We start from the raw sequence: 19,509 nt of genomic DNA, 5'->3' as shown, positions 1-19,509 counted from the left end.
ACACTGTCAATTTTTGAAATACATGAAGATCCAGTTTCCACTCGTGGGGATCCATGATTTGCCTGCTTAACACATCTGCTAAGGAGTTCTGTGCTCCTGGCAGAAACCTTGCTTGAAGAGTAAGCTGCAAGCTGAGCGCAGTCTCCCACAAAATCATTGCTTGCCTGCATAGAGGATAAGAATGTGTTCCCCTTGCTTGTTGATGTACCACATGACAGTTGTGTTGTCTGTTAGAATCAACACCTGCCCTGGAAGAAGTAACTCCTTGAAAGCCTTCAATGCAAACTGGACTGCTAACATCTCCTTCATGTTGATATGTAGATGCTGTAGTCTGGCAGGCCACTTGTCTTGTATCCACTTTCCATTCAGATGAGCTCCCAAGCTATGTCTGAGGCATCTATCGTTAGAATCTGACTGCCTCTGGCCGGGTCACAGAGAGTCCCTTGTTTAGGTGACATTCCTGAGCCCACCACAAAAATTCCTTTTGAATGCAAGGTATTATTTGAATGACAGTGTCCAGATCTTGGCAGTGCTGTGTCCATACATTTTGAGATACCATTGTAGCTTCCTCATATGCAGTTTGGCATTGGGAAGCACCAGAATACAAGATGCCATGAACCCTAATGCTTGAAGGACTGTCCTTGCAGTCAGCACGGACTGATGAGATAGTTGATGGAAGTAAAGGGATAGACTCTTTTGTTTGTCCGGGGTTAAAAGGCCATCTGGGCTGCTGTATTCAGTCTCACACCCAGAAAGCACATGTCTTGAGAGGGTACTAGACTGGACTTTATTTCGTTCACAGAATACCCTAGGCATCTTAGCACTGCTATCACATATTCCAAATGCTGAAGAAGCACGTCCCTTCCTTGAGCCAGAATCAGGCAATCGTCCAAATAAGGATAGATTTGTATTCCTTTTAGCCTGAAGAAAGCTATCACTGGAGCCAGAACCTTTGTGAATACTCTGGCGCAGTAGATAAGCCAAAGGGCAATGCAGAGAACTGATAATGAGAATTCCCAGCTCGAAAACGCAGATACTTCCTGCAAATTAGTCTGATAGGAACATGAAGGTAAGCTTCCTTGAGATCCAAAGTTACCATCCAGTGATCTTTGCCCAGCAGAGGTAAAAGCTGTTGTAACGTCAACATTTTGAACTTGGGAATGTCCAGATAAGTGTTGAGGATAGACAGATCCAAAATTGGTCTCCACGTGTTCCCCTTTTTGGTACTAGGAACAGGCGAGAATAAAATCCTAGGCCCCTTTCTGGCACAGGAACCGCTGAATGGCCCCTATTTGGAGCAACAGAGAAATTTGCTTGTGAGCCTCTTTCCTTTGTTGAGGAGGAATGTCTGGCATGCCCTTGAAAGGAGGCAAGGTATGGAAATAAAACCTGTAACCGTGGTGAATGATATCCAATACCCATCTGTCTTGGGTAATTAAACTCCAGTTTTCTTTGAAAAGTGTCAACCTTCCTCCCAAAGGTGCTGCCAGACGAGAAGATTCTGGCAGCTGAAAAGGCAGGTCATTGGGTCTGTTTACGAAAGGACTGACCCCTGCCCTCACCAGAAGACTGAGCAGGTGAACTCCCTGTTCTAGGCCTAAAAGAACCTTGAGCTCTGCCTCTACCACGTCTAGACCTACCCCTAGACTGGGAATCATAAGCAGGATATGTCCACCCCTTGGTAGGCCAATTTCTACTAAACTTCGGAGGCTGAACCTGCAAAAAATCTTTAACAGTCTGCATAGACTTAGCCTTGTCTTCCATTTTCTTTAGAACTGCTTCCACAGGCGAACCAAACAACACATCAGATTGTAAAGGAGCATCTAAAATCCTTGTTTTCACATGCTCAGCTAAATTCTGATCCCTCAACCAGGCGTGCCTGCGAAGAACCGAACCAGTGGCAGCCACCCTCGAAGAGGCCTGCACAGCATCAAAACCACATTGCAAAGAATGCTTGCCTACCTGTTCAGAAACATGAACTAAATCCTGCAACTCTTTACACTCAATACCTTCCGCCAAAGCATCTACCTTAGACTTTAATTGTGAAATGAGATAATTTTGGTATTTCAACATGTGAAACTGGCAATTCAAAGCTCTCATGGCCAAAGTGGAAGAAGTATACACTTTCTTTCCCCATCTATCCAAAGCCCTTGCCTCTTTATCTGGAGGAACAGGATTTTTAACAACAGAAGCCTTAACACCTTTAGGCCCCTGTGAAACAGTTTCTGGGTCTGCCCTAGGACTCTTAAAAAGATACTTATGAGCTTCAGGCACCCTATAATATCTATCCGGTTTAACTGGAGCAGGAGGCAAAGAGTCAGGGTTCATAGAAGCCTCTGCAAAAACATCCTCCACCACGTCTAGAACAGGAGGTATAGCTAAAGGCCTATGCTGGGGTAGAAACAAACATTCCCTAAGCCTTTTCCTGGAATCAGAGAAATCCTGACCTTCCCATTTAAAATGCTCCCTCATAGAATGAAGAGTCTCTGAAAATGAAAAATCCTCAGGAGGAGAAGCAGAAGGAGTAGAATCATCCACATCAGAATCAGAGTAAGGGGAATACTCCTGCAAGTCTTCAGCCGAAGACTCAGAAGCATCCGAACACTGCTCAAAACTCCCAAGCTCAGGTTCCACCCTAGGCCTCTTATCAGGAGGGGGCATAGAACCTCTAATCATTGTAATCAAATCTTCTGCCATCTTAAGCATATGCTTCTTAGGTACAGACCCTGAGGAGGTAGGGTAACACCTGAAACAAAACCTGGCCTGCCCCTGGGAGAAGCCTTGGAAACAGCAGGGGAGGGCCTAACCACCTTAGGAAGGGAGGGAAGAACAGCTACTTGAGAAGCCCCTTCCGCCTGGCCTACCTCCTGAGAGGTCACATCTTGCAGTAATAAAGTCTCTCCCTGGGATTCCATAGAAATTTCTGGCTGAACCCCTGGCTCCACCGAGCTCTCTAAAGAACCGGCGTCCGACGGACGGTTCTTCCAGCCTAGGCTTTGCTGTTTTGTCCTTGCGCTTTTTGATGAAGCGGCCGGAGCATCCGGCGGCATTTTATAATTACACCGCTTCCCAAAACTAACCTGGCACAATCTAATCTTCTCTTTATAGTGCGTTTGTTAAATCTAGCACAAGAGCGACAGCCAACCACGTCGTGCTCAGGCCCTAAGCAAGGTATACACAAGGTATGGTAATCCCTATGAGGTATCTGTTTCCCACAAGAAATACAGTTATTCACTTTTTCTGACATCCGGTAAAATACTGAGGCAAGAAAAACCAAAATATTCCCAACGGGTACTTAGCCAACTTGGATTCGGTCTGAAACTCCGACTTGGAAAATCTCAGAACGCCAACCTGCACTTGCAAAACTGCTTCTGCATCGGACCATGCGGCAAAAAAGACTGAGGATATGACGTCGGTCATGCGCATTTGTACCCTGACGTCCTGACGTCAGATTAATGCGCCGTGACCGACGTCAGCCATATACTTTGGTATTCGGGCCGACTGGGACAGCGGACTACCCAAGTGTTAGGACTGCAGCAATGTGGTATGAAGAACATCACACCAGAGCACAGAGCACACAAGAGTAAAATTCCACAATTTCCCTTAAGAGTACAACAGCAACATGCTTGATTTCCTGTGACTGGACTGTACACCTCTAACAACCCCAAATGTAATCCCTTACCATACACTTCAGAGCAATGTGTTCCAGTTTAAGACTTCTGACTCACTCAAAATCAAAATAAATTCACATCTCACACACTAACACTAATGGGAAGCCTGACACAGATTTCCAGCTGTGCCCCTTCCCAAATACAAATGTCAAACGCTGCCACCAGAGTCAGACAGGCCCACACACCATTCAAAGGGTGATCAATTATTGAAAATTAAATATCAGAATAAATGATGGCTATGACAAAAATCAGCCAAGAATTCGAGGTGACCTGGGGAGAATCAAACCGGTACAAACACTCCTTAATCTCTAAAGAACATACTGATTGTTCAGCCACAATGTAAAAGTAATGAAAAACATTTAAAAGGTAAAATGATTGCAAGAATGTAAAATCAATAAATTTTCAATAAACACCACAATTCAATCACCAGAAATAGAAGTCCGTCATTTTAGAAAAACTATCTAAATAATTAAACTTTCTTAAACTACAGAATACTGTCCTTGATCTAATATAAAACTTAACAGCAAGGCAAAGACAGGCTTAAAAATTTTTGGCGATCTATTTTTCTTGGTATCCACTGTAACTAACTGCTGCTCTTTACCAACTTCAGCAGTCTCTTTAATAGCCTAGGTTAACGGTCTCAAATGTATTATTTTAAAAAGAACAGTCAGCTCTTTCAAAAAATTATTTTTCCTGTCTATTATCTGTTCAAATAATCACATAGCAACCAGGAACATTCTAATGACATCACCTATTGATCAGCCGATTCTCCACAGACAGTTTGCACCCCAGAATCTCTCCCACAAATATGTGCGATTAGAACGGTATAAAAACACTGACGGATTCTTTAAACATTCTGTATATAAACAGGGAAAACTCAATATTTTAAAAACTTATTTACATTTTCACAATTAGACATGCTGGCATATTATACAAGTTAATCAGAGAATATACACAAATCGCCTACCTGACATAACACAGATGACCGTTTTCATTTTCTTCACATTTCTCCCCCCTTATGACTCTAGCATGATTTTCAAGTGAGCCTTGAAAACAAACATTTGAGAAAATGGGTCTACCTGGGAATATTAACCCACTATTCTCCTGAACAATCCATCCACATTGGCAATATTAACCCCACTGCAATGTTATATGGTCATATCATATGCTTGCAATCCTAGACTGCACCTTAGTAACTTGGCATTCTACTTACTGACCCTATTGTTGTGTCTTTCGGCTTTTCCCAGTTAGGGGCCGCCACAGCGGAACTCCGGTCCGCTAATGATTGGCAGTAGATTTTTACGTGCCGAGTTGCTGGCCCTGACGCACAACCTTCAATGAAGGTACGCCCATTCACGCAGGTTTCCACACAGAAGTCACTCTAGCTGAGAACTGAACAGGACGTCTTACTGTGAAGCGACAACGCTATCGCAGCACCACCACCCCTATTAAGCCACGTCAAAGGGTTATGATCTGTTAGTACAGTGAATTTTCTCCTATAAATATAGGGCTGCAGCTTTTGCAATGCCCACACTATGGCCAAACATTTTCTCCACGGCTGCATAACACTCTTCTCTTGGTTGGTGCCTATGGCTCAGATATACCATTGGGTGCTCTTCTTTTTCTGAGGAAACCTGGCTAAGTACAGCGCCTGCCCCATAATTTGGAGCATCTACCTGTAAAATAAATTCTTTATTGTAATCTGGGCTAGCTAACACAGGGGGGCCTCCCAAAATCTCAAGTTTATGGCATGCCTGTTCACAATCTGTGGTCCACACTACCTTGTCCAGTTTATTCTTCCTAGTTAGGTCAGTAAAATGTGCAGCTATGGTACTGTAACTGGGCACAAATTTCCTATAGTACCCAGCTGTTCCTAGAAATGCACTCACTTGTTTCTTAACAGGAACTGGCCATGCTTGAATAGCTTCTACTTTGGCAGGTTCTTGCCTAATTTTACAACTTCCCACTCTCTGTCCTAAGTAAGTGACCTCTGCCATACCCACTTGACACTTACTGGGTTTAATGGTTAAACCTGCCCTACTTAATCTATCCAAGACGCCCTTAACATGTTGATCTGCAAATGTCCATAGCATAGTCTTCAATGAAGAGTTTAACTTCTCCACAAGACCATTAATCTGGGGATATTAGGAGGTGTTCTTTAGATGTTCCACCCCACAACGCTTCCACAGACAAGTCATCAGGTCTGACAAACTTGGCATCTCATTCAGGATTTCCCATGGAAAACCTACTATGCTGAAGATTTCTAGCCAAACATTTGCCACTTTCACTGCCTCAACAGACAGAGCCACCATCTCAGGATATCTGGTAGCATAGTCTACCACCAAGATGTATTTCTTTCCAGTAGAACTTGAGTACTCAAGGGTCCCACAATATCCGGGACCACTCTCTGAAATGGCTCTTCAATAACAGGCAAGGGCATTAATGGAGCCTTAACCTTGTACCCTGCTTTAACAACTTTTTGGCACTGTTCACAAGTGCTGCAATATCGTACCATATCTTTCACAACCCCGGTGAACAGAAATTTTGCATAATACTTCTCTTAGTACGTCTTATGCCCATATGACCTGAGAAACCACTGGCTTTTGCCTGTACCTCAGAAAAGTATATCTCAAATAACACGGGCCCCAAGACCGATCCCTGGGGAATGCCGCTCATTATGGGTCTACTGCTTGAGGTGGTTTCCCTTATTTTGACTAGGTGGGTTCCATTAGTGAGCCAGTTTGCTACTCATCTGGGAACATATGGATTGATGCCTAGTTGAGAGTTTAGCATTATACCTGAGTGGGGAATAGTGTCAAAGGCTTTGGCCAGGTCAAGGTAGGTGATGTACACAGCCTTCCCCTCATTCATGGCTTTGGTGACCGTCTCAAAGAAGCTGACCAAATTTAACAAACATGACCTCCCCTTGATGAAGCCAGTGTGGGATTGAGTGTTTGGAGGTTGCCAATGTCCTTGTTAAAGGAGGTCCATGATAATCTGTTCCATGGCCTTCCAGATCAGGCTAGTTAAGCTGATAGGTCTATAATTTCCCAGGTCAGTGGATGCTCCGCCTTTGTGCAAAGGGATGACAGTGGCTGTCCTCCACTCAGCTGGGACAAAGCCAGTACTCGGGCTTTGGTTGAATAGGACATCTAATGGTGCTGCAAGTACCTGCCCGAGTTCATGTAGGATGCAGTTTGGGATGTTTTTGGGTCCCATGGAGGCTGTATTTTTTTTGCCATGGAGATGACAGTGATGACCTGTTCCCTAGAGATGAGGGGAGGGAGGCTGGTACTGGGGATGTCCTGATTTACTGATGGGGAGACAGAGGGGTGAAGTTTTCACTGAATCTATCAGCCAGCAGGTTGGCTATATCCACGGCATTTGTGTATGTGGTGTCCTTGGCCATCAGTTCTAAGCAGATCTTGGTGCTTCCTTTGAGATTGTGAACATATGTGAAGAAAGCCTTATGACTGTATCTAGTAGATGTGGCCAATTTGGACTCAAAGTTTGCTTTGGAGGATTTTACTAGTGCTCTTATTTGCTTTTTCAGGCTAAGGAGCGACTGCTTCCAATTGGGCACCTACACCTTCTTGGTCCTGGACAGCAATTCTTTCCTTTTGTTTTACAGTTTATTTATTGCAGATGTTCACCAGACAGATTTACTCTTCTTACAGAGGATGATTTTGTCCTGTCGGGTATTCCTGATTATATGCATCTATATAAATGCTTGTATAGTACTTTGGTGCCAATTCCTACAGAGGGAGAGGGGGCTGTGAAGCTGTATATACCATCCCTCAGGAGGCTGTAAATCAACTTTGGAGAAGTTTTTTTTTGTTTGAGCCTACCTAGAGGGGGGGGGGGGTCAGGAGAGATGGTGACTTCAAAAGTGACCACTTTGCGATCAGATCTTACCAGGGAGGATGATGCTGCAGTGGTTACTCATGCTGTTTAATACCAAGTCCAAGATATTACTTCTTGTGGGGGCATAAACTAGCTGTTACAAGTCATTTGCATTGACAAAAATCGAGGAATCTCTGGGCACTTGTATTTTGGCATGAATAGTTGTTCCGATCTATGTTTGGCTAGTTAAAAAGTCACCCAGGATCAGGGTAAAGGGTTGAATCTTGGTAGATTCAAAGAGGTCCGACAAGTGGAGTGGGCATCTCGAGTCATATTTGGGGGCCTGTAACTAGCTATGATTTGAGTAGGGGTCTTGCCAATGGTTAACTGCACCTGGAGTGTCTCACGTGTTTCATACTGTTTGACCAGCCTGGTGGTGTATACATTTTTAATGTATATATTGAAACTCCACCTCCTTTGGCTTTGCTGTCCATGGTTTGGGGTCTGAACGTATGACAGAATGAGTAACCAAGTAAGGCTGGGGTGCTCTCCACAGCTTTGAACCAGGTTTCTGCGACTGCGCAAATGTCAGCATCTTCCAGGGTTAAGAATGCTTGCAATTAGTGCAAGTTCATGTTTAGACTCCTAGCGTTTAGCAGCATGACCTTTAATTTGCATTTTGTTGAAATTTATGTTGGTAGTTTTGACCTCATCACTTTTTCTAAAAAAATAAATGCACTATGGGGGAGGCAAAAGCCTTTGCCAGAAGCCTGAAGCCCAATTAAACCCGCACATAAGGCAGCTGTTTAATCTCAGCCTTACCACAGGATACGTGCCCAAGGAGTGGCGTACGGCAACTGTGGTCCCACTCCACAAAGGTGGTGCCTCTACGGACCCTGGTAATTACCGCCCCATAAGCTTAACAAGTCTAGTCTGCAAAGCTATGGAGAGGATCATAATGGAGCTCATAAACAAAGCTATAGGGGCTTGCAGACATTGGACCCGACCCAGTTTGGCTTCGTCAAGGGAAGATCATGCCTTTTGAACTTGGTCGACTTCTTCGAAACAGTCACCAAGGCCATTGATGAGGGAAAGGCAGTCCATACAGCCTACCTTGACCTTGCAAAGGCTTTCGACACAATATCCCACTCGGGTATTGTAGAAAAACTTACCAGCTTAAATGTAAACCCATATGTCACAAGATGGGTTGCAAACTGGCTTAAGGACAGAACCCACAGGGTTAGAGTTGCTGGCGCTATGTCAGACTCCAAGCCGGTCACAAGTGGTGTCCCACAGGGCTCGGTCCTTGGCCCCTATTGTTTGGCACCTACTTCGGAGAAGTACAGGCCAACATGGGAGGACTTTGGCTGACAAAGTTTGCAGGCGACTGCAAACTGGGCGCCATAGTGGAAAGTGCATCGGACACGGATATCCTTCAGAAGGGACTCACGGAAACAGATAGCTGGTGCCAGAGCCATGGCCTGAAGTTAAACGCCAAAAATGTATAGTCATACCCTTCGGGAAAAACAAGGTAACCCCAAGCTACCATATAGGCGGCAATCCACTAAGCACAGAAGAGGTTATCAGGGACCTGGGGACCCAGGTTGACAGTGGCCTTTCTTTTGACACTCACGTTGCTAAAGTGGTTAGAAAGACCTTCTACATTGCCCACCTGATCATGAAGGGATTCACATCCAGATCTAGTGAGGTCATTGTTCCCCTGTACTCTTCACTTATCAGACCAATGATCGAGTACAATGCCCCATTCGGGATGTATCTCACCCATCTGCAGCAATTGGAGGGACCCCAAAAGTTCCTCACCAAAAGGATAAAGGGACTCCAAAATCTGTCAAATGCTGCCAGATTGAAGAAACTCCAGCTCTATTCAGTCGCATACTGTCTGCTCAGAGGTGACATGTGCCTGACATACAAGGCCATGTCCAACCCGGAATTAATGGACATGCTCCACCTCAAAAAATCCAAATCCACCAAAACCACTAGAGCAAGCGACTTAAACCTTAGCACGGATATAAATAGGACGTGCAGGAGGGATAGATTTATCACTCAGAGACTCCCTATGCTGAGGAATAAAATCCCGGTCCATGTGAGGCAGAGCACCTCGCTGGCTCTGTTCAAGAGAAATCTTGACCTGTGGATGGGAGATCGTAGGTTTACCCCGGGAATCATCTCTGTGTCACTGCTGGACAGAGGCACAACAAACTAATGGGCACAGTATTTTTTCATATAAGAGGTGGCGTAAGCCACAAAAATTTGGGCTAGGCTTATAAATGCCTTAGGGCAGATAGCCTAGTATAAACCTATGAACCTATGAACCTATAAGTGAGACAGATGCAGGCCATGTCTGGCAAAGCATCATGGTCTGTCGATCATATCTTCCCAGGCTGTCAAGTACTGGATCCCCCTGGAAAGACTCCAGAAACTAAGCCAATTGTTAATGTCATTTTCCATTTGTATTGAAGCATCATCCTGGGTGACAGCAGAATGTTGCTTAAGGCTAGCGACATGCCTGCCTAGGACACATTCAGTGAGCTCAATCATGTCTCTCTTCATATAGTCCAGGGAGGTACGTCTGAAGTCATTCATGCCAACATGGACTATAACAGAGTCATAACAGTACCTGTTGAGACTTGAGTGCGTCTGTGATATGGCAGATTTAGGCACCTGACAAATCAACCGTGACTTTCTCCTTATCCAGCCTGGTAAGAGGCACATGTGTGTGTCTCACAATGGAGTCTCCTATGACTAGTACGTTGGGTTTATGGTTAAGCCTTAGTGGCTGCGAAACAGGTGTGTGGACTATGCATGGTATGTGGTGTGGACGGTTTTGGAGTTTATGTGGGTTTTTGTCTCTGAGGTCTCCTTTGTTTGGGTAAGCTTTTGTTGAGAACCTCTGCATATGTGGGTGTGTGTTGTGCAGGTGTGAGTGGTGTTTGAGGTGTACTGATTGTGTTGAGAACCTTCTTACTGCCAGATATTTTGGCTTGTGGGGGAGAGAGCACAGACTCTAGGTTGCTAATGTAATTGCATCTCTAGGTGGAAGCAGTGGATGGCTGTCTATGTACATGAAGCAATTGCTACACTGTCTCAGGATGCCCATATCAGCCAGACTGGCAGGAGAAACTGTAGCAAATTGTCCATCCATATTTCATAGGTAGGAAACTAGGCTATCTGCCCTAGGGCCTATACAAGCCTAGCCATAACGATTCCCTGGCTATTGCTTCCCACAAATATTTACATTCCTGGACCCCTGTCTAGCAGGGCTACTGATGTGATCCCCGGGGTGAATTTCCCATCTCCCATCCAATCGTCAAGCTTTCTCTAGAAGAGGGCCATTGAGGCACTCTGCCTGACATGTATGGGCACAGCCTATTCCAGAGTATGGGGAGTCTTAGGTCAGGAACCTATCCCTCCAGCATGTTCTATTCATCGTGATGACAAGGCTGAGATCCCTGCAGCGTGTGGCTCGGAGGGATTGGGATTTGTAGCATGTCCAACAACTCTGGGTTTGACATGGCCTTGTATATCAGGCAGAGATCGGCTCCGAGTAGGCGATATGCAACAGAGTATATAGTATAGCTGGAGTTTCTTTAGACTGTCAGCATAAGGCATCTGCTTTAGGCCCGAGATTCTTTTTGTGAGGTATTTCTGCGGCCTTTCTAGTTGCTGCAGATGTCTTGTGAGATCCATACCAAACGGGGCATTGTATTCTATAATGGGTCTAATGGGGGATGAGTACAGAGGGGCAATGACCTTCTTTTTTTGGATGAAAAGCCCTTAGTGATGAGGTGTGCCACGTAGAAAGATTTTCTAACTGTTGTGGCTATGTGGTTATCAAAGGTGAGACCACTGTCCACCTGTGTCCCTAGGTCTCATCATACTTTCGGGGTTTAGTTAGAAGACTGAGCGTAACTCTGCATTGTCAGAATCTGAGGGAGAGAGGCCAGTGAGAGCTAAGGGGTAGACCTAAAGCCCAAGTGCTTAAACCAAAACTGAGAGGCTTAGAAGAACACCTACAATTTAAACAGGCTATAAACAAACAGTAATAAATGCAGCAGAAAAGATGCAATCGAACACTTTAGAGAACAAGCAGCAGAAAAAGCAAGATGAAGTAATAGAGTAGGGGAAAGAAACACAGTAAAAGTAGACGAATAATTTTTTTTTTGTTAGTAAAGTGGAAAGGGAGAGAGGAGGAACAGAAAATAATTCAACGTTAAGAAACTAAGGGGGTTGGCCTTCCCAAGTGATCTCTCTGATTTACACAGAATGAGCTAATGAGACGGGACTAGGAGGAGTGTCCAGATTAAATCATCTAATCCCCAACCGTGCACTTGGATTAGTAGTTTCCCCAGTTATGGCTGTACTCTGTTGGGAGTGGTTTAGACTCCCCCCTCCCCCCATGGGTTAACCTTATGTCCATGTGCAGCATCGGGTATCCCTTTCTTATGCAGTAGTGCTCTGCTTGCCAGGTAGAGATACCCTTTTCTCCCCAACTCCTCTGCAGAGTAACACTCGCAGTCTGCTAACCAGACTCTCATGTTGTCAGGCAAAGTACTGAGGGCTAGTTCCCTCACCAAAAAGTCTGCCAGTCCCTCAGAAGTGGTGACCTGACCCCCCACTGACCCATCTGTGAAAGTTTAGCAATATAATCATGTACACTTTCATCTGCCTTGCGTCTATGTTCACAAAACTTTTCTTTATGCCTCAGGTGTAAGTTTGAACAGTCAAGCAAGCAACATTTCACTTTGCTTGAATTGTGACCATCTACATTCAACTTTGCTACAGCCTGAACAGCTTTGCCATGGAGTAAAGGTGTCAGGAGCAGAACCCAGAGCTCACTATTGTCTACATACCCTTTGAAAGATGTAAATAAAACTATCAAAGTCATCCCCATCCCTGTACTGAGGAAAAAGTTTACGGACCTTTACAGCTTCTAGGGTCCAGTTATTCCCTTCCGCAAGGGTTTCAAGCTCCATTTCATGTCAGTGCTGTCTCATTGTCGTCGGCTTCTAAACACCTCAGTCTCTCTTCAGTCTCCAGTTGTTTGGTCTCCAGTTCAAGATGTTTAGGTTCCAATTCATGTTGGCGCTGCTAATCCTTTTCCTCAGCCTCCTGTTGTTGGGTCGCCAGGCAGAGTTACTCCTCCGTCTCTAGAGGTCACATTCTCTACATGGCCTCCAATTCCAATCTCTAACTCCAGACAGATTCTCAGGTTCTCCGAAGAAAATGTGGACTGTCCTGTTTCAGCAGGCTGCACATCAACCATCAAACTGGATGTCCTCCAAACAGTTGGTCTTAGTTGTGGCTGCAACCAAGGCTGAAATCATTGCTTCCTTGATCAGGTTGGCATGCACCAATTATCTTGCTTCACACTGCTTAGCCAACCAAATCTTTATCAGCTTGCTAAAATCTTCTGTTGACATCCTTGCCTGCTAACCCCGACTAAAAAAAAATAAATAAAACTCTGATGGACTGAAATTTTGAATGTTTACCTTGCACACCTTAATGACAACTACCCACAGACTAATGGAATCCAATTAAAAATCCCACTAAGCTGCCAACAATTAATGTGATGGCCAGCTAATATCCCACCAGACTGACACCAAAAATGTGACTTTCCCCACTTAAAACCTGGGCAGTAATTAAGGAGCCTCAATCCTCACAACTGACTCCAGTGTAGGAGCGTCACAGAACACACCAGGGCACAGAGCATAAGAGTAAAATTCCACAATTTCCCTTAAGAGCACAGTAGGAACATGCTGGGAAGACACTACATACTTAAGTCCACCCCAAATGTAATCCCTTATACACTTCAGAGCAATGTGTTCCAGTTTAAGACCTCTGACTCACTCATACTCAAAATAAATTAAAATCTCACATATAAACTTATGGGAAGCCTGACACAGATTTCCAGCTGTGTCCCCTCCCCAATACAAATGGTAAACGCTGCGAACAGAATCAGACAGGTCCACACACCCTTCAAAGGGTGATCAAATATTAAAAATTAAATATCAAAATAAATAAAGCTATGACCAGAAACAGCCAGCCATTCGAGGTGACCTAGGGAGTATCAAACAGGTATAAACACTCTAATCTCTAAAGAACACATTGACTGACAGCCAAAATGTAAAGTACTGAAAAACATTTAATAAGCAAAATGATTATTAAAAATTGATTTACATTCTTGTAAACACCAGAATTCAATCACCAGAAATATAAAATTAAACTGTAGGATAGAAATACATCACCTTAGAAAATCTCTGTATAAAATAACTAAGCTTTCTTAATCTAACTAGAGAATACTGCACCGAATCTATTCTAAAACATAACAGCAAGACAAAGGCAAGCTTAGTTTTTGGTGAGCTATTTTTCTTGGTATCCACTGCACAGCACTGTAATTGAATGCAATTCTTCACTAACTGCTGCTCTTAACTAACTTTAACAGCCTCTTTTATAGATCAGATTAACAGTCTCAACGGTCTTATTTTAAAAATAACAGTCAGCTGTTTGAAAACATTTTTCCTGTCAATCAGCTGTTCAAATAATCACATAGCAACCAGGAACATTCTAATGACATCACCTTCTGATCAGCTGATTCTCCACAGACTGTTTGCACCCTAGAATCTCCCCATAAACATGTGCAATTAGAAATATATCAAAATACTGGCAGATTATTTAAACATTTTGTATAAACAGGGAAATACTCAATATTTTAAAAATGTATTTACATTTGCACAATTAGACATGCTGGCATAAGATACAAGTTAATTTAAGAATATACACAAGTCTTCTGCCAGACCTGCTAACACAGAGGAGTGTTTTCATTTTCCTCACATAAGGTATCTGGGAAGAGTAAGGTAATAATACTTAATCAGGCTCTGAATCCTCATCCAAGGAATCAGGTTCCCTAGGCTTTTGGGAAGGAGCTGAAGTCCAAAGAGGGAGGATAGGCACAGAAACCCTTCGGGTGGTGTCATAGCCATTAAGGCATTAAACAAGCCTTGAGTAAACTCCTGCCATTCCCTCGCGGAGGTCTTTAGGACATACAGAACAATGTTTAGTCTTCTGTTTCTTCTTGTTAGAGACATCAGCCCTAACAAACACTGCATGTTCTGAACCCTACCCCAGGGTTAAATAAGAGTACCTGGAACCTCTCCCCTGATCAGAATCTCCAGAATCCCTCTAGGGGCCTCCAAGATAATCTATGTCGGATCCCCCTAGATGTCTGGAGCAGACACCTGCAAAGCCTCAGAGGATGTGCGAAAAGAAGGATCTATGCCATCTTCCAACTGGGCCACAGCAGAAGAATCCCAAGTAGATACCAAATGACCTACAGAGCTATCACCCGCTTCTAGAGAGGCGTCCAGTGGAGGCTGGACAGCTAAAGAATCCAGATGAGATTTCTTGTCCTTCTTTCTTAAGTGAAGTACCTTGAGGTTAATAGACTCCTTCATACTACCTTGAGCTAACTGTTTATGCCTCTGGTTCTCAAGAAAGATGGCTAGGGAAGACAACCGGCTTCTAAGAGTCTCAGGCACAAATGCCTTACAAATACTGCTTGTTGCATAAGTGTGCATACCCTTAAACTAAGACTTTGTTGAAGCACCTTTTGATTTAATTACAGCATTCACTCTTCTTGGGTACACACCTGCCATCGATTAAAGAGACACTGACTAACCACAAATAAAGTTCAGCTGTCCTAGTAGGATTTTCCTGACATTTACTCAGTTGCCTGCTACAACAAAAGCCATGGTTCGTAAAGAGCTTACAAAAAGCATCAAAGGGATCTCATTGTTGAAAGGTATCAGTCAAGAGAAGGGTACAAAATTTACATAGCACTGGATATACCATGGAACACAGTGAAGGCAGTCATCAAAAATGGAGAACATATGGGAAAACAGTGACATTGCAAAGAACTGGACATCCCTCCAAAATTGATGAAAAAGACAGAACAAAAACTGGTCAGGGAGGCTCCCAAGAGACCTACAGCAACACTGAAGGAGCTGCCGGAATTTCTGGAAAAGTACTGGTTATGTACTACATGCGACAACAATCTCCCATATTTTAAATATTCCTGGGCTATAGGGTAGGGTTGCAAGACAGAAGCCTTTTCTTATACAAACATCCAGGCCTGGCTAAAAATTAAAAAAATATACATCAAGTCTCCCAAAAGTCTCCCAAAAGCATGTGGGAAAATGTGTTATGGTCTGATGAGACCAAGGTTGAACTTTTTGGCCACAATTCCAAAAGGAAAGTTTGGCGCAAAAACCACACTTCGTATCGCCAAAAAAAAAAAAGCATCCCCACTGTGAAGCATGGTGGTGGCAGTATCATGCTTTGTGGTTCCTTTTCTTCAGCTGGAATTAAGTCTTTAGTCAAGGTGGAGGGAATTATGAATAGTTCCAAATACCAATCACTTTTGGCCCAAAGCATTCAGGCATCTGCTAGAAAGCTGAAGATGAAGAGGAATTTCACCTTTCAACATGACAATGACCTCAAGCATACATCCAAATCAACAAAAGAATGGTTTCACCAGAAGAAAATTAAAGTTTTGAAATGCCCCAGACCCAATAGGAAATCTGTGGGGTGACCTGAAGAGGGCTATGCACAAGGGATGCCCTCACAATCTGACAGATTTGGAGCGCTTTTGCAAGGAAGAGTGGGCAAATATTGCCAAGTCAAGATGTGCCATGCTGACAGACTTCTATCCAAAAAGAATGAATGCTGTAATTAAATCAAACGGTGCTTCAACAAAGTATTAGTTTAAGGGTGTGCACACATTGTACATTTTTTATTATTATTTTTTTTTTTATATTTTCCACTAACAGATTTTTGCTTTTCAATTAAATTGTACAGGTTATAGGTCACATTAAAGGTGGGAAAAGTTTTGAAATTATTTATTGTGGTCTCATTTTTTATATCACAAAAACCTGGCATTTTAACAGGGGTATGTAAAGTTTTTATATCCACTGTATATGTATCAAACAGCAACACGCTGAAAAATGTTACTATGGTCAGCACTTCATTTTCTTCGTGATCAAGCATCAGAGGTGTGCAGAGAAAGTGGCTATCTTTTCAGAGTAGGAATGAGGAAGCATGAGGTACATCTACGCACAGGGTAGTTATATGATCACAAACTGAATCAAAAGTATATAGTTTGTTTAGGGGCAGTGCATCTGGCTAGCAGCAGCAAGCTAAAATCTGCAACTGTGGCAATTATGTTAGTTTTCTTCTTAATGACATGTCAGAAGTGTACAGAGTGCATCTATCATTTTTAGGGACAAGAGATATATGTAAGCAAAGATCAGTTTAAGAATCACTTCTGAATGATTATCAATATAGTTTGTTGGGGACAGTATCTTACAGAGAAACATTGTTATCATATTTATGTCAATGATGGTTTACCATCTCAGATGGGGCACATTCCACTGGAACGGTATATGTACAAGAGAAGCTGAAAGTTAACTGCTGCATTTAAAAAATGCAAAAACTCAAACCATGTTTTGAATTTCCAGTTGTTACTTTATAATTTCACACCCTCCCTAATGCAGATGTCTTTAGATTCAGTTCACAACAAATTTGCAAATTTTCAATATGCAATATATAAACTTATATTTTGCTTTTATAACAATAATGAAAACATTTTTTCACTCCTGAAAGTGCTGTAGCACTGAATAGCTATGATAGAAAAAAGGGAAAACACTATAGGAAACTATTAATTTGGCACTCAGAAATTCAATGTGTAGATGTTCTGTTACTTTTACTCCTAAAACCACAATGTAAATACAGACAACTGAACCATATACATTTATTATCGAGATATGTTCCTATAAAATGTCATACTGCTCAGAGAGAAAAACTATGTATTGATGGTCTCTACCAATAGACCTATATGATGGCCATTGGAATGTATCAGGCTGCCAAACTGTGTTACAGCTATACTTTGTTATATAATGAGGCAATATGCTGTTAAAGTCATCTGAATACCGAACTCCACCCAGTACCATTTTATATGAAACTAGTCAACTTTGCCCCAACTATCCAACCACCTTTTTGTGAAACACCCACAACACTATGAATGCTGCTAGACATATCAAACTGTGCTCAATCCTGAAACTAATCTGAATACTCAGTTCAGAGAAAAATGTAAATGGACTCTCAAGACCAAAAAAAATAAATCAGAAGTTCTAAGAAACCACAAACTACATATAAATCTATTCACATTAAAAAAAACTGCTATGAGTAAATCAACATTCACTTCATTCACAAAAGATTAGCAAACCTCAATCTTCATATCATACAAAATGTTTTTAGCTGATTTCATTTGATCATGACGGGAAAGCAAGACACAGCATTTTAAAATGACTGCAGATATCAGTCAGCATTTGACATTGTACTCTTGAAAGTGGCCGAAAAGGGTCAGTAGTCAATTTACTCACCCAGTTATCAAATAGCAACAAACAAACATGGGACATACACAGAGAACTATGACTGGGTCGCCAACCATGACCTATTTATGTGTTCCAGATATGGATGCAAAGAAATTCACCTCAACAACAAAACTCGAGAGATGAATCTTGGCATCTATATCAAGAACACAAAGGTTATGATCAGTAACACAATCATAATACTTTGTGGTACATGGACCTTTATCTGCTACATGTACTACAAGTTTTAGAGGTAAAATCTTAGCATTGTGCCAGCTTTCAAAGCTGTAAAGCACTTAAGGATCCTGTCAAAAAGGCAGTGCAACACACACATCTACACTTACCAGCCCAAATTTTCAGATTATTTCTTCATATTTTTGGTATGTTTCTCATAACATCTGTGTTTTTTAGACAAACTATTGAGGACTGAAGTCACTAAACATACACGAGTTTCAGGGTTTGTATGAAATGCTAGCTAACACATCATGTGATTCTAGCCACTTTTTAAGTTTATTACAGGAAGTTAAAAGCACGTTACCAGTATGGACAGTAGGCAGAAACTTTTTTGTTATGCTACTGTCATTTGCTGGTCAGTACAGGCAGATTATACTGCCTTGTGCTAGACCTGACCTTAAAATAAGCAGGGGGTGCTTAACAATTAGTCAGGTCACATGCCACTATGGCACTTAACAGGTTTGTCTTTTTCCAAATATCGCAGCATAACCACCATGCTGCATGCACTACAATGCTCTTCTGTGGCAAATGCCACTGTACTGAAATGTCTGTTTGGGAGGACTGTGAAAAATGAGAAGTTATGTACCTACCATAACGTTCCATGTTAGTTGTCTTCTCTCGCCTTCTTTCTTGCTTGATGGGTTCAGAGCCGATCCTCGGCTCCGACTCGGCACTTGCTAAGCTCGAGAGTCACTTTTACCAGCTCGAGGCAGCCCCATATCCCATGATGCAAGGCGGTAAGTACCCAGATCTCGTTTGTACCTATAGGGAACAACACACCTAGCACAAAAAACTTTCCACTGAGTAAAGAAAGCAATTAGCCTAAAGGAAGGGCTGTAATGGGAACCAGGTAACTAACTGGTGCCTAAAGAAGCAATCTTCCAAACAAAGGAGAACAAGGTCTGTCCAGGCAAGGGGGTAGGAGGGAGGGTCGCAAGAAAGAAGGCGAGAGAAGACAACTAACATGGAACGTTATGGTAGGTACATAACTTCTCAATGTTAAGTTGTCAATCTCGCCTTCATTCTTGCTTGATGGGACCGCGTCCCTAGCACCTCTATCCTGGGTGGCTCAATGGAACAGACTCTTGAGAACCGTAGAACCAAAACTGGCTCTATCCCTGGAGGCCAAATCCAATTTGTAATGAGAAACAAAGGTATGAGGAGTGGCCCAAGTGGCTGCTGCACAAATAGTGTCTAAAGGGAGTCTAGCCTGAAAGGCTGTGGAAGTGGCTAAACTTCTGGTGGAATGCGCTTTTGGTTTTGAGCACAGCTGTTTGCCCCTGAGCTGATAGATTTCGGAGATGGTGGAAGAAAGC

The 19,509-nt window shown here is 42.9% G+C and overlaps 1 long non-coding RNA gene across 1 annotated transcript in view; it reads right to left on the bottom strand.

The window, feature by feature from the left end:
* Positions 1-19,509, bottom strand: part of LOC122788347 — a 308,328-nt gene that overhangs the window by 114,208 nt on the left and 174,611 nt on the right. The gene's annotated exons all lie outside the window — the stretch shown is intronic.

Source organism: Protopterus annectens, chromosome 13.part0, assembly GCF_019279795.1.
Source record: "Protopterus annectens isolate FY-2018-M chromosome 13.part0, PAN1.0, whole genome shotgun sequence".
Lineage (NCBI taxonomy): Eukaryota > Metazoa > Chordata > Ceratodontiformes > Protopteridae > Protopterus > Protopterus annectens.
Note: the sequence above shows the minus strand (reverse complement) of the source record. Positions and strands in the feature narration are given on the sequence as shown.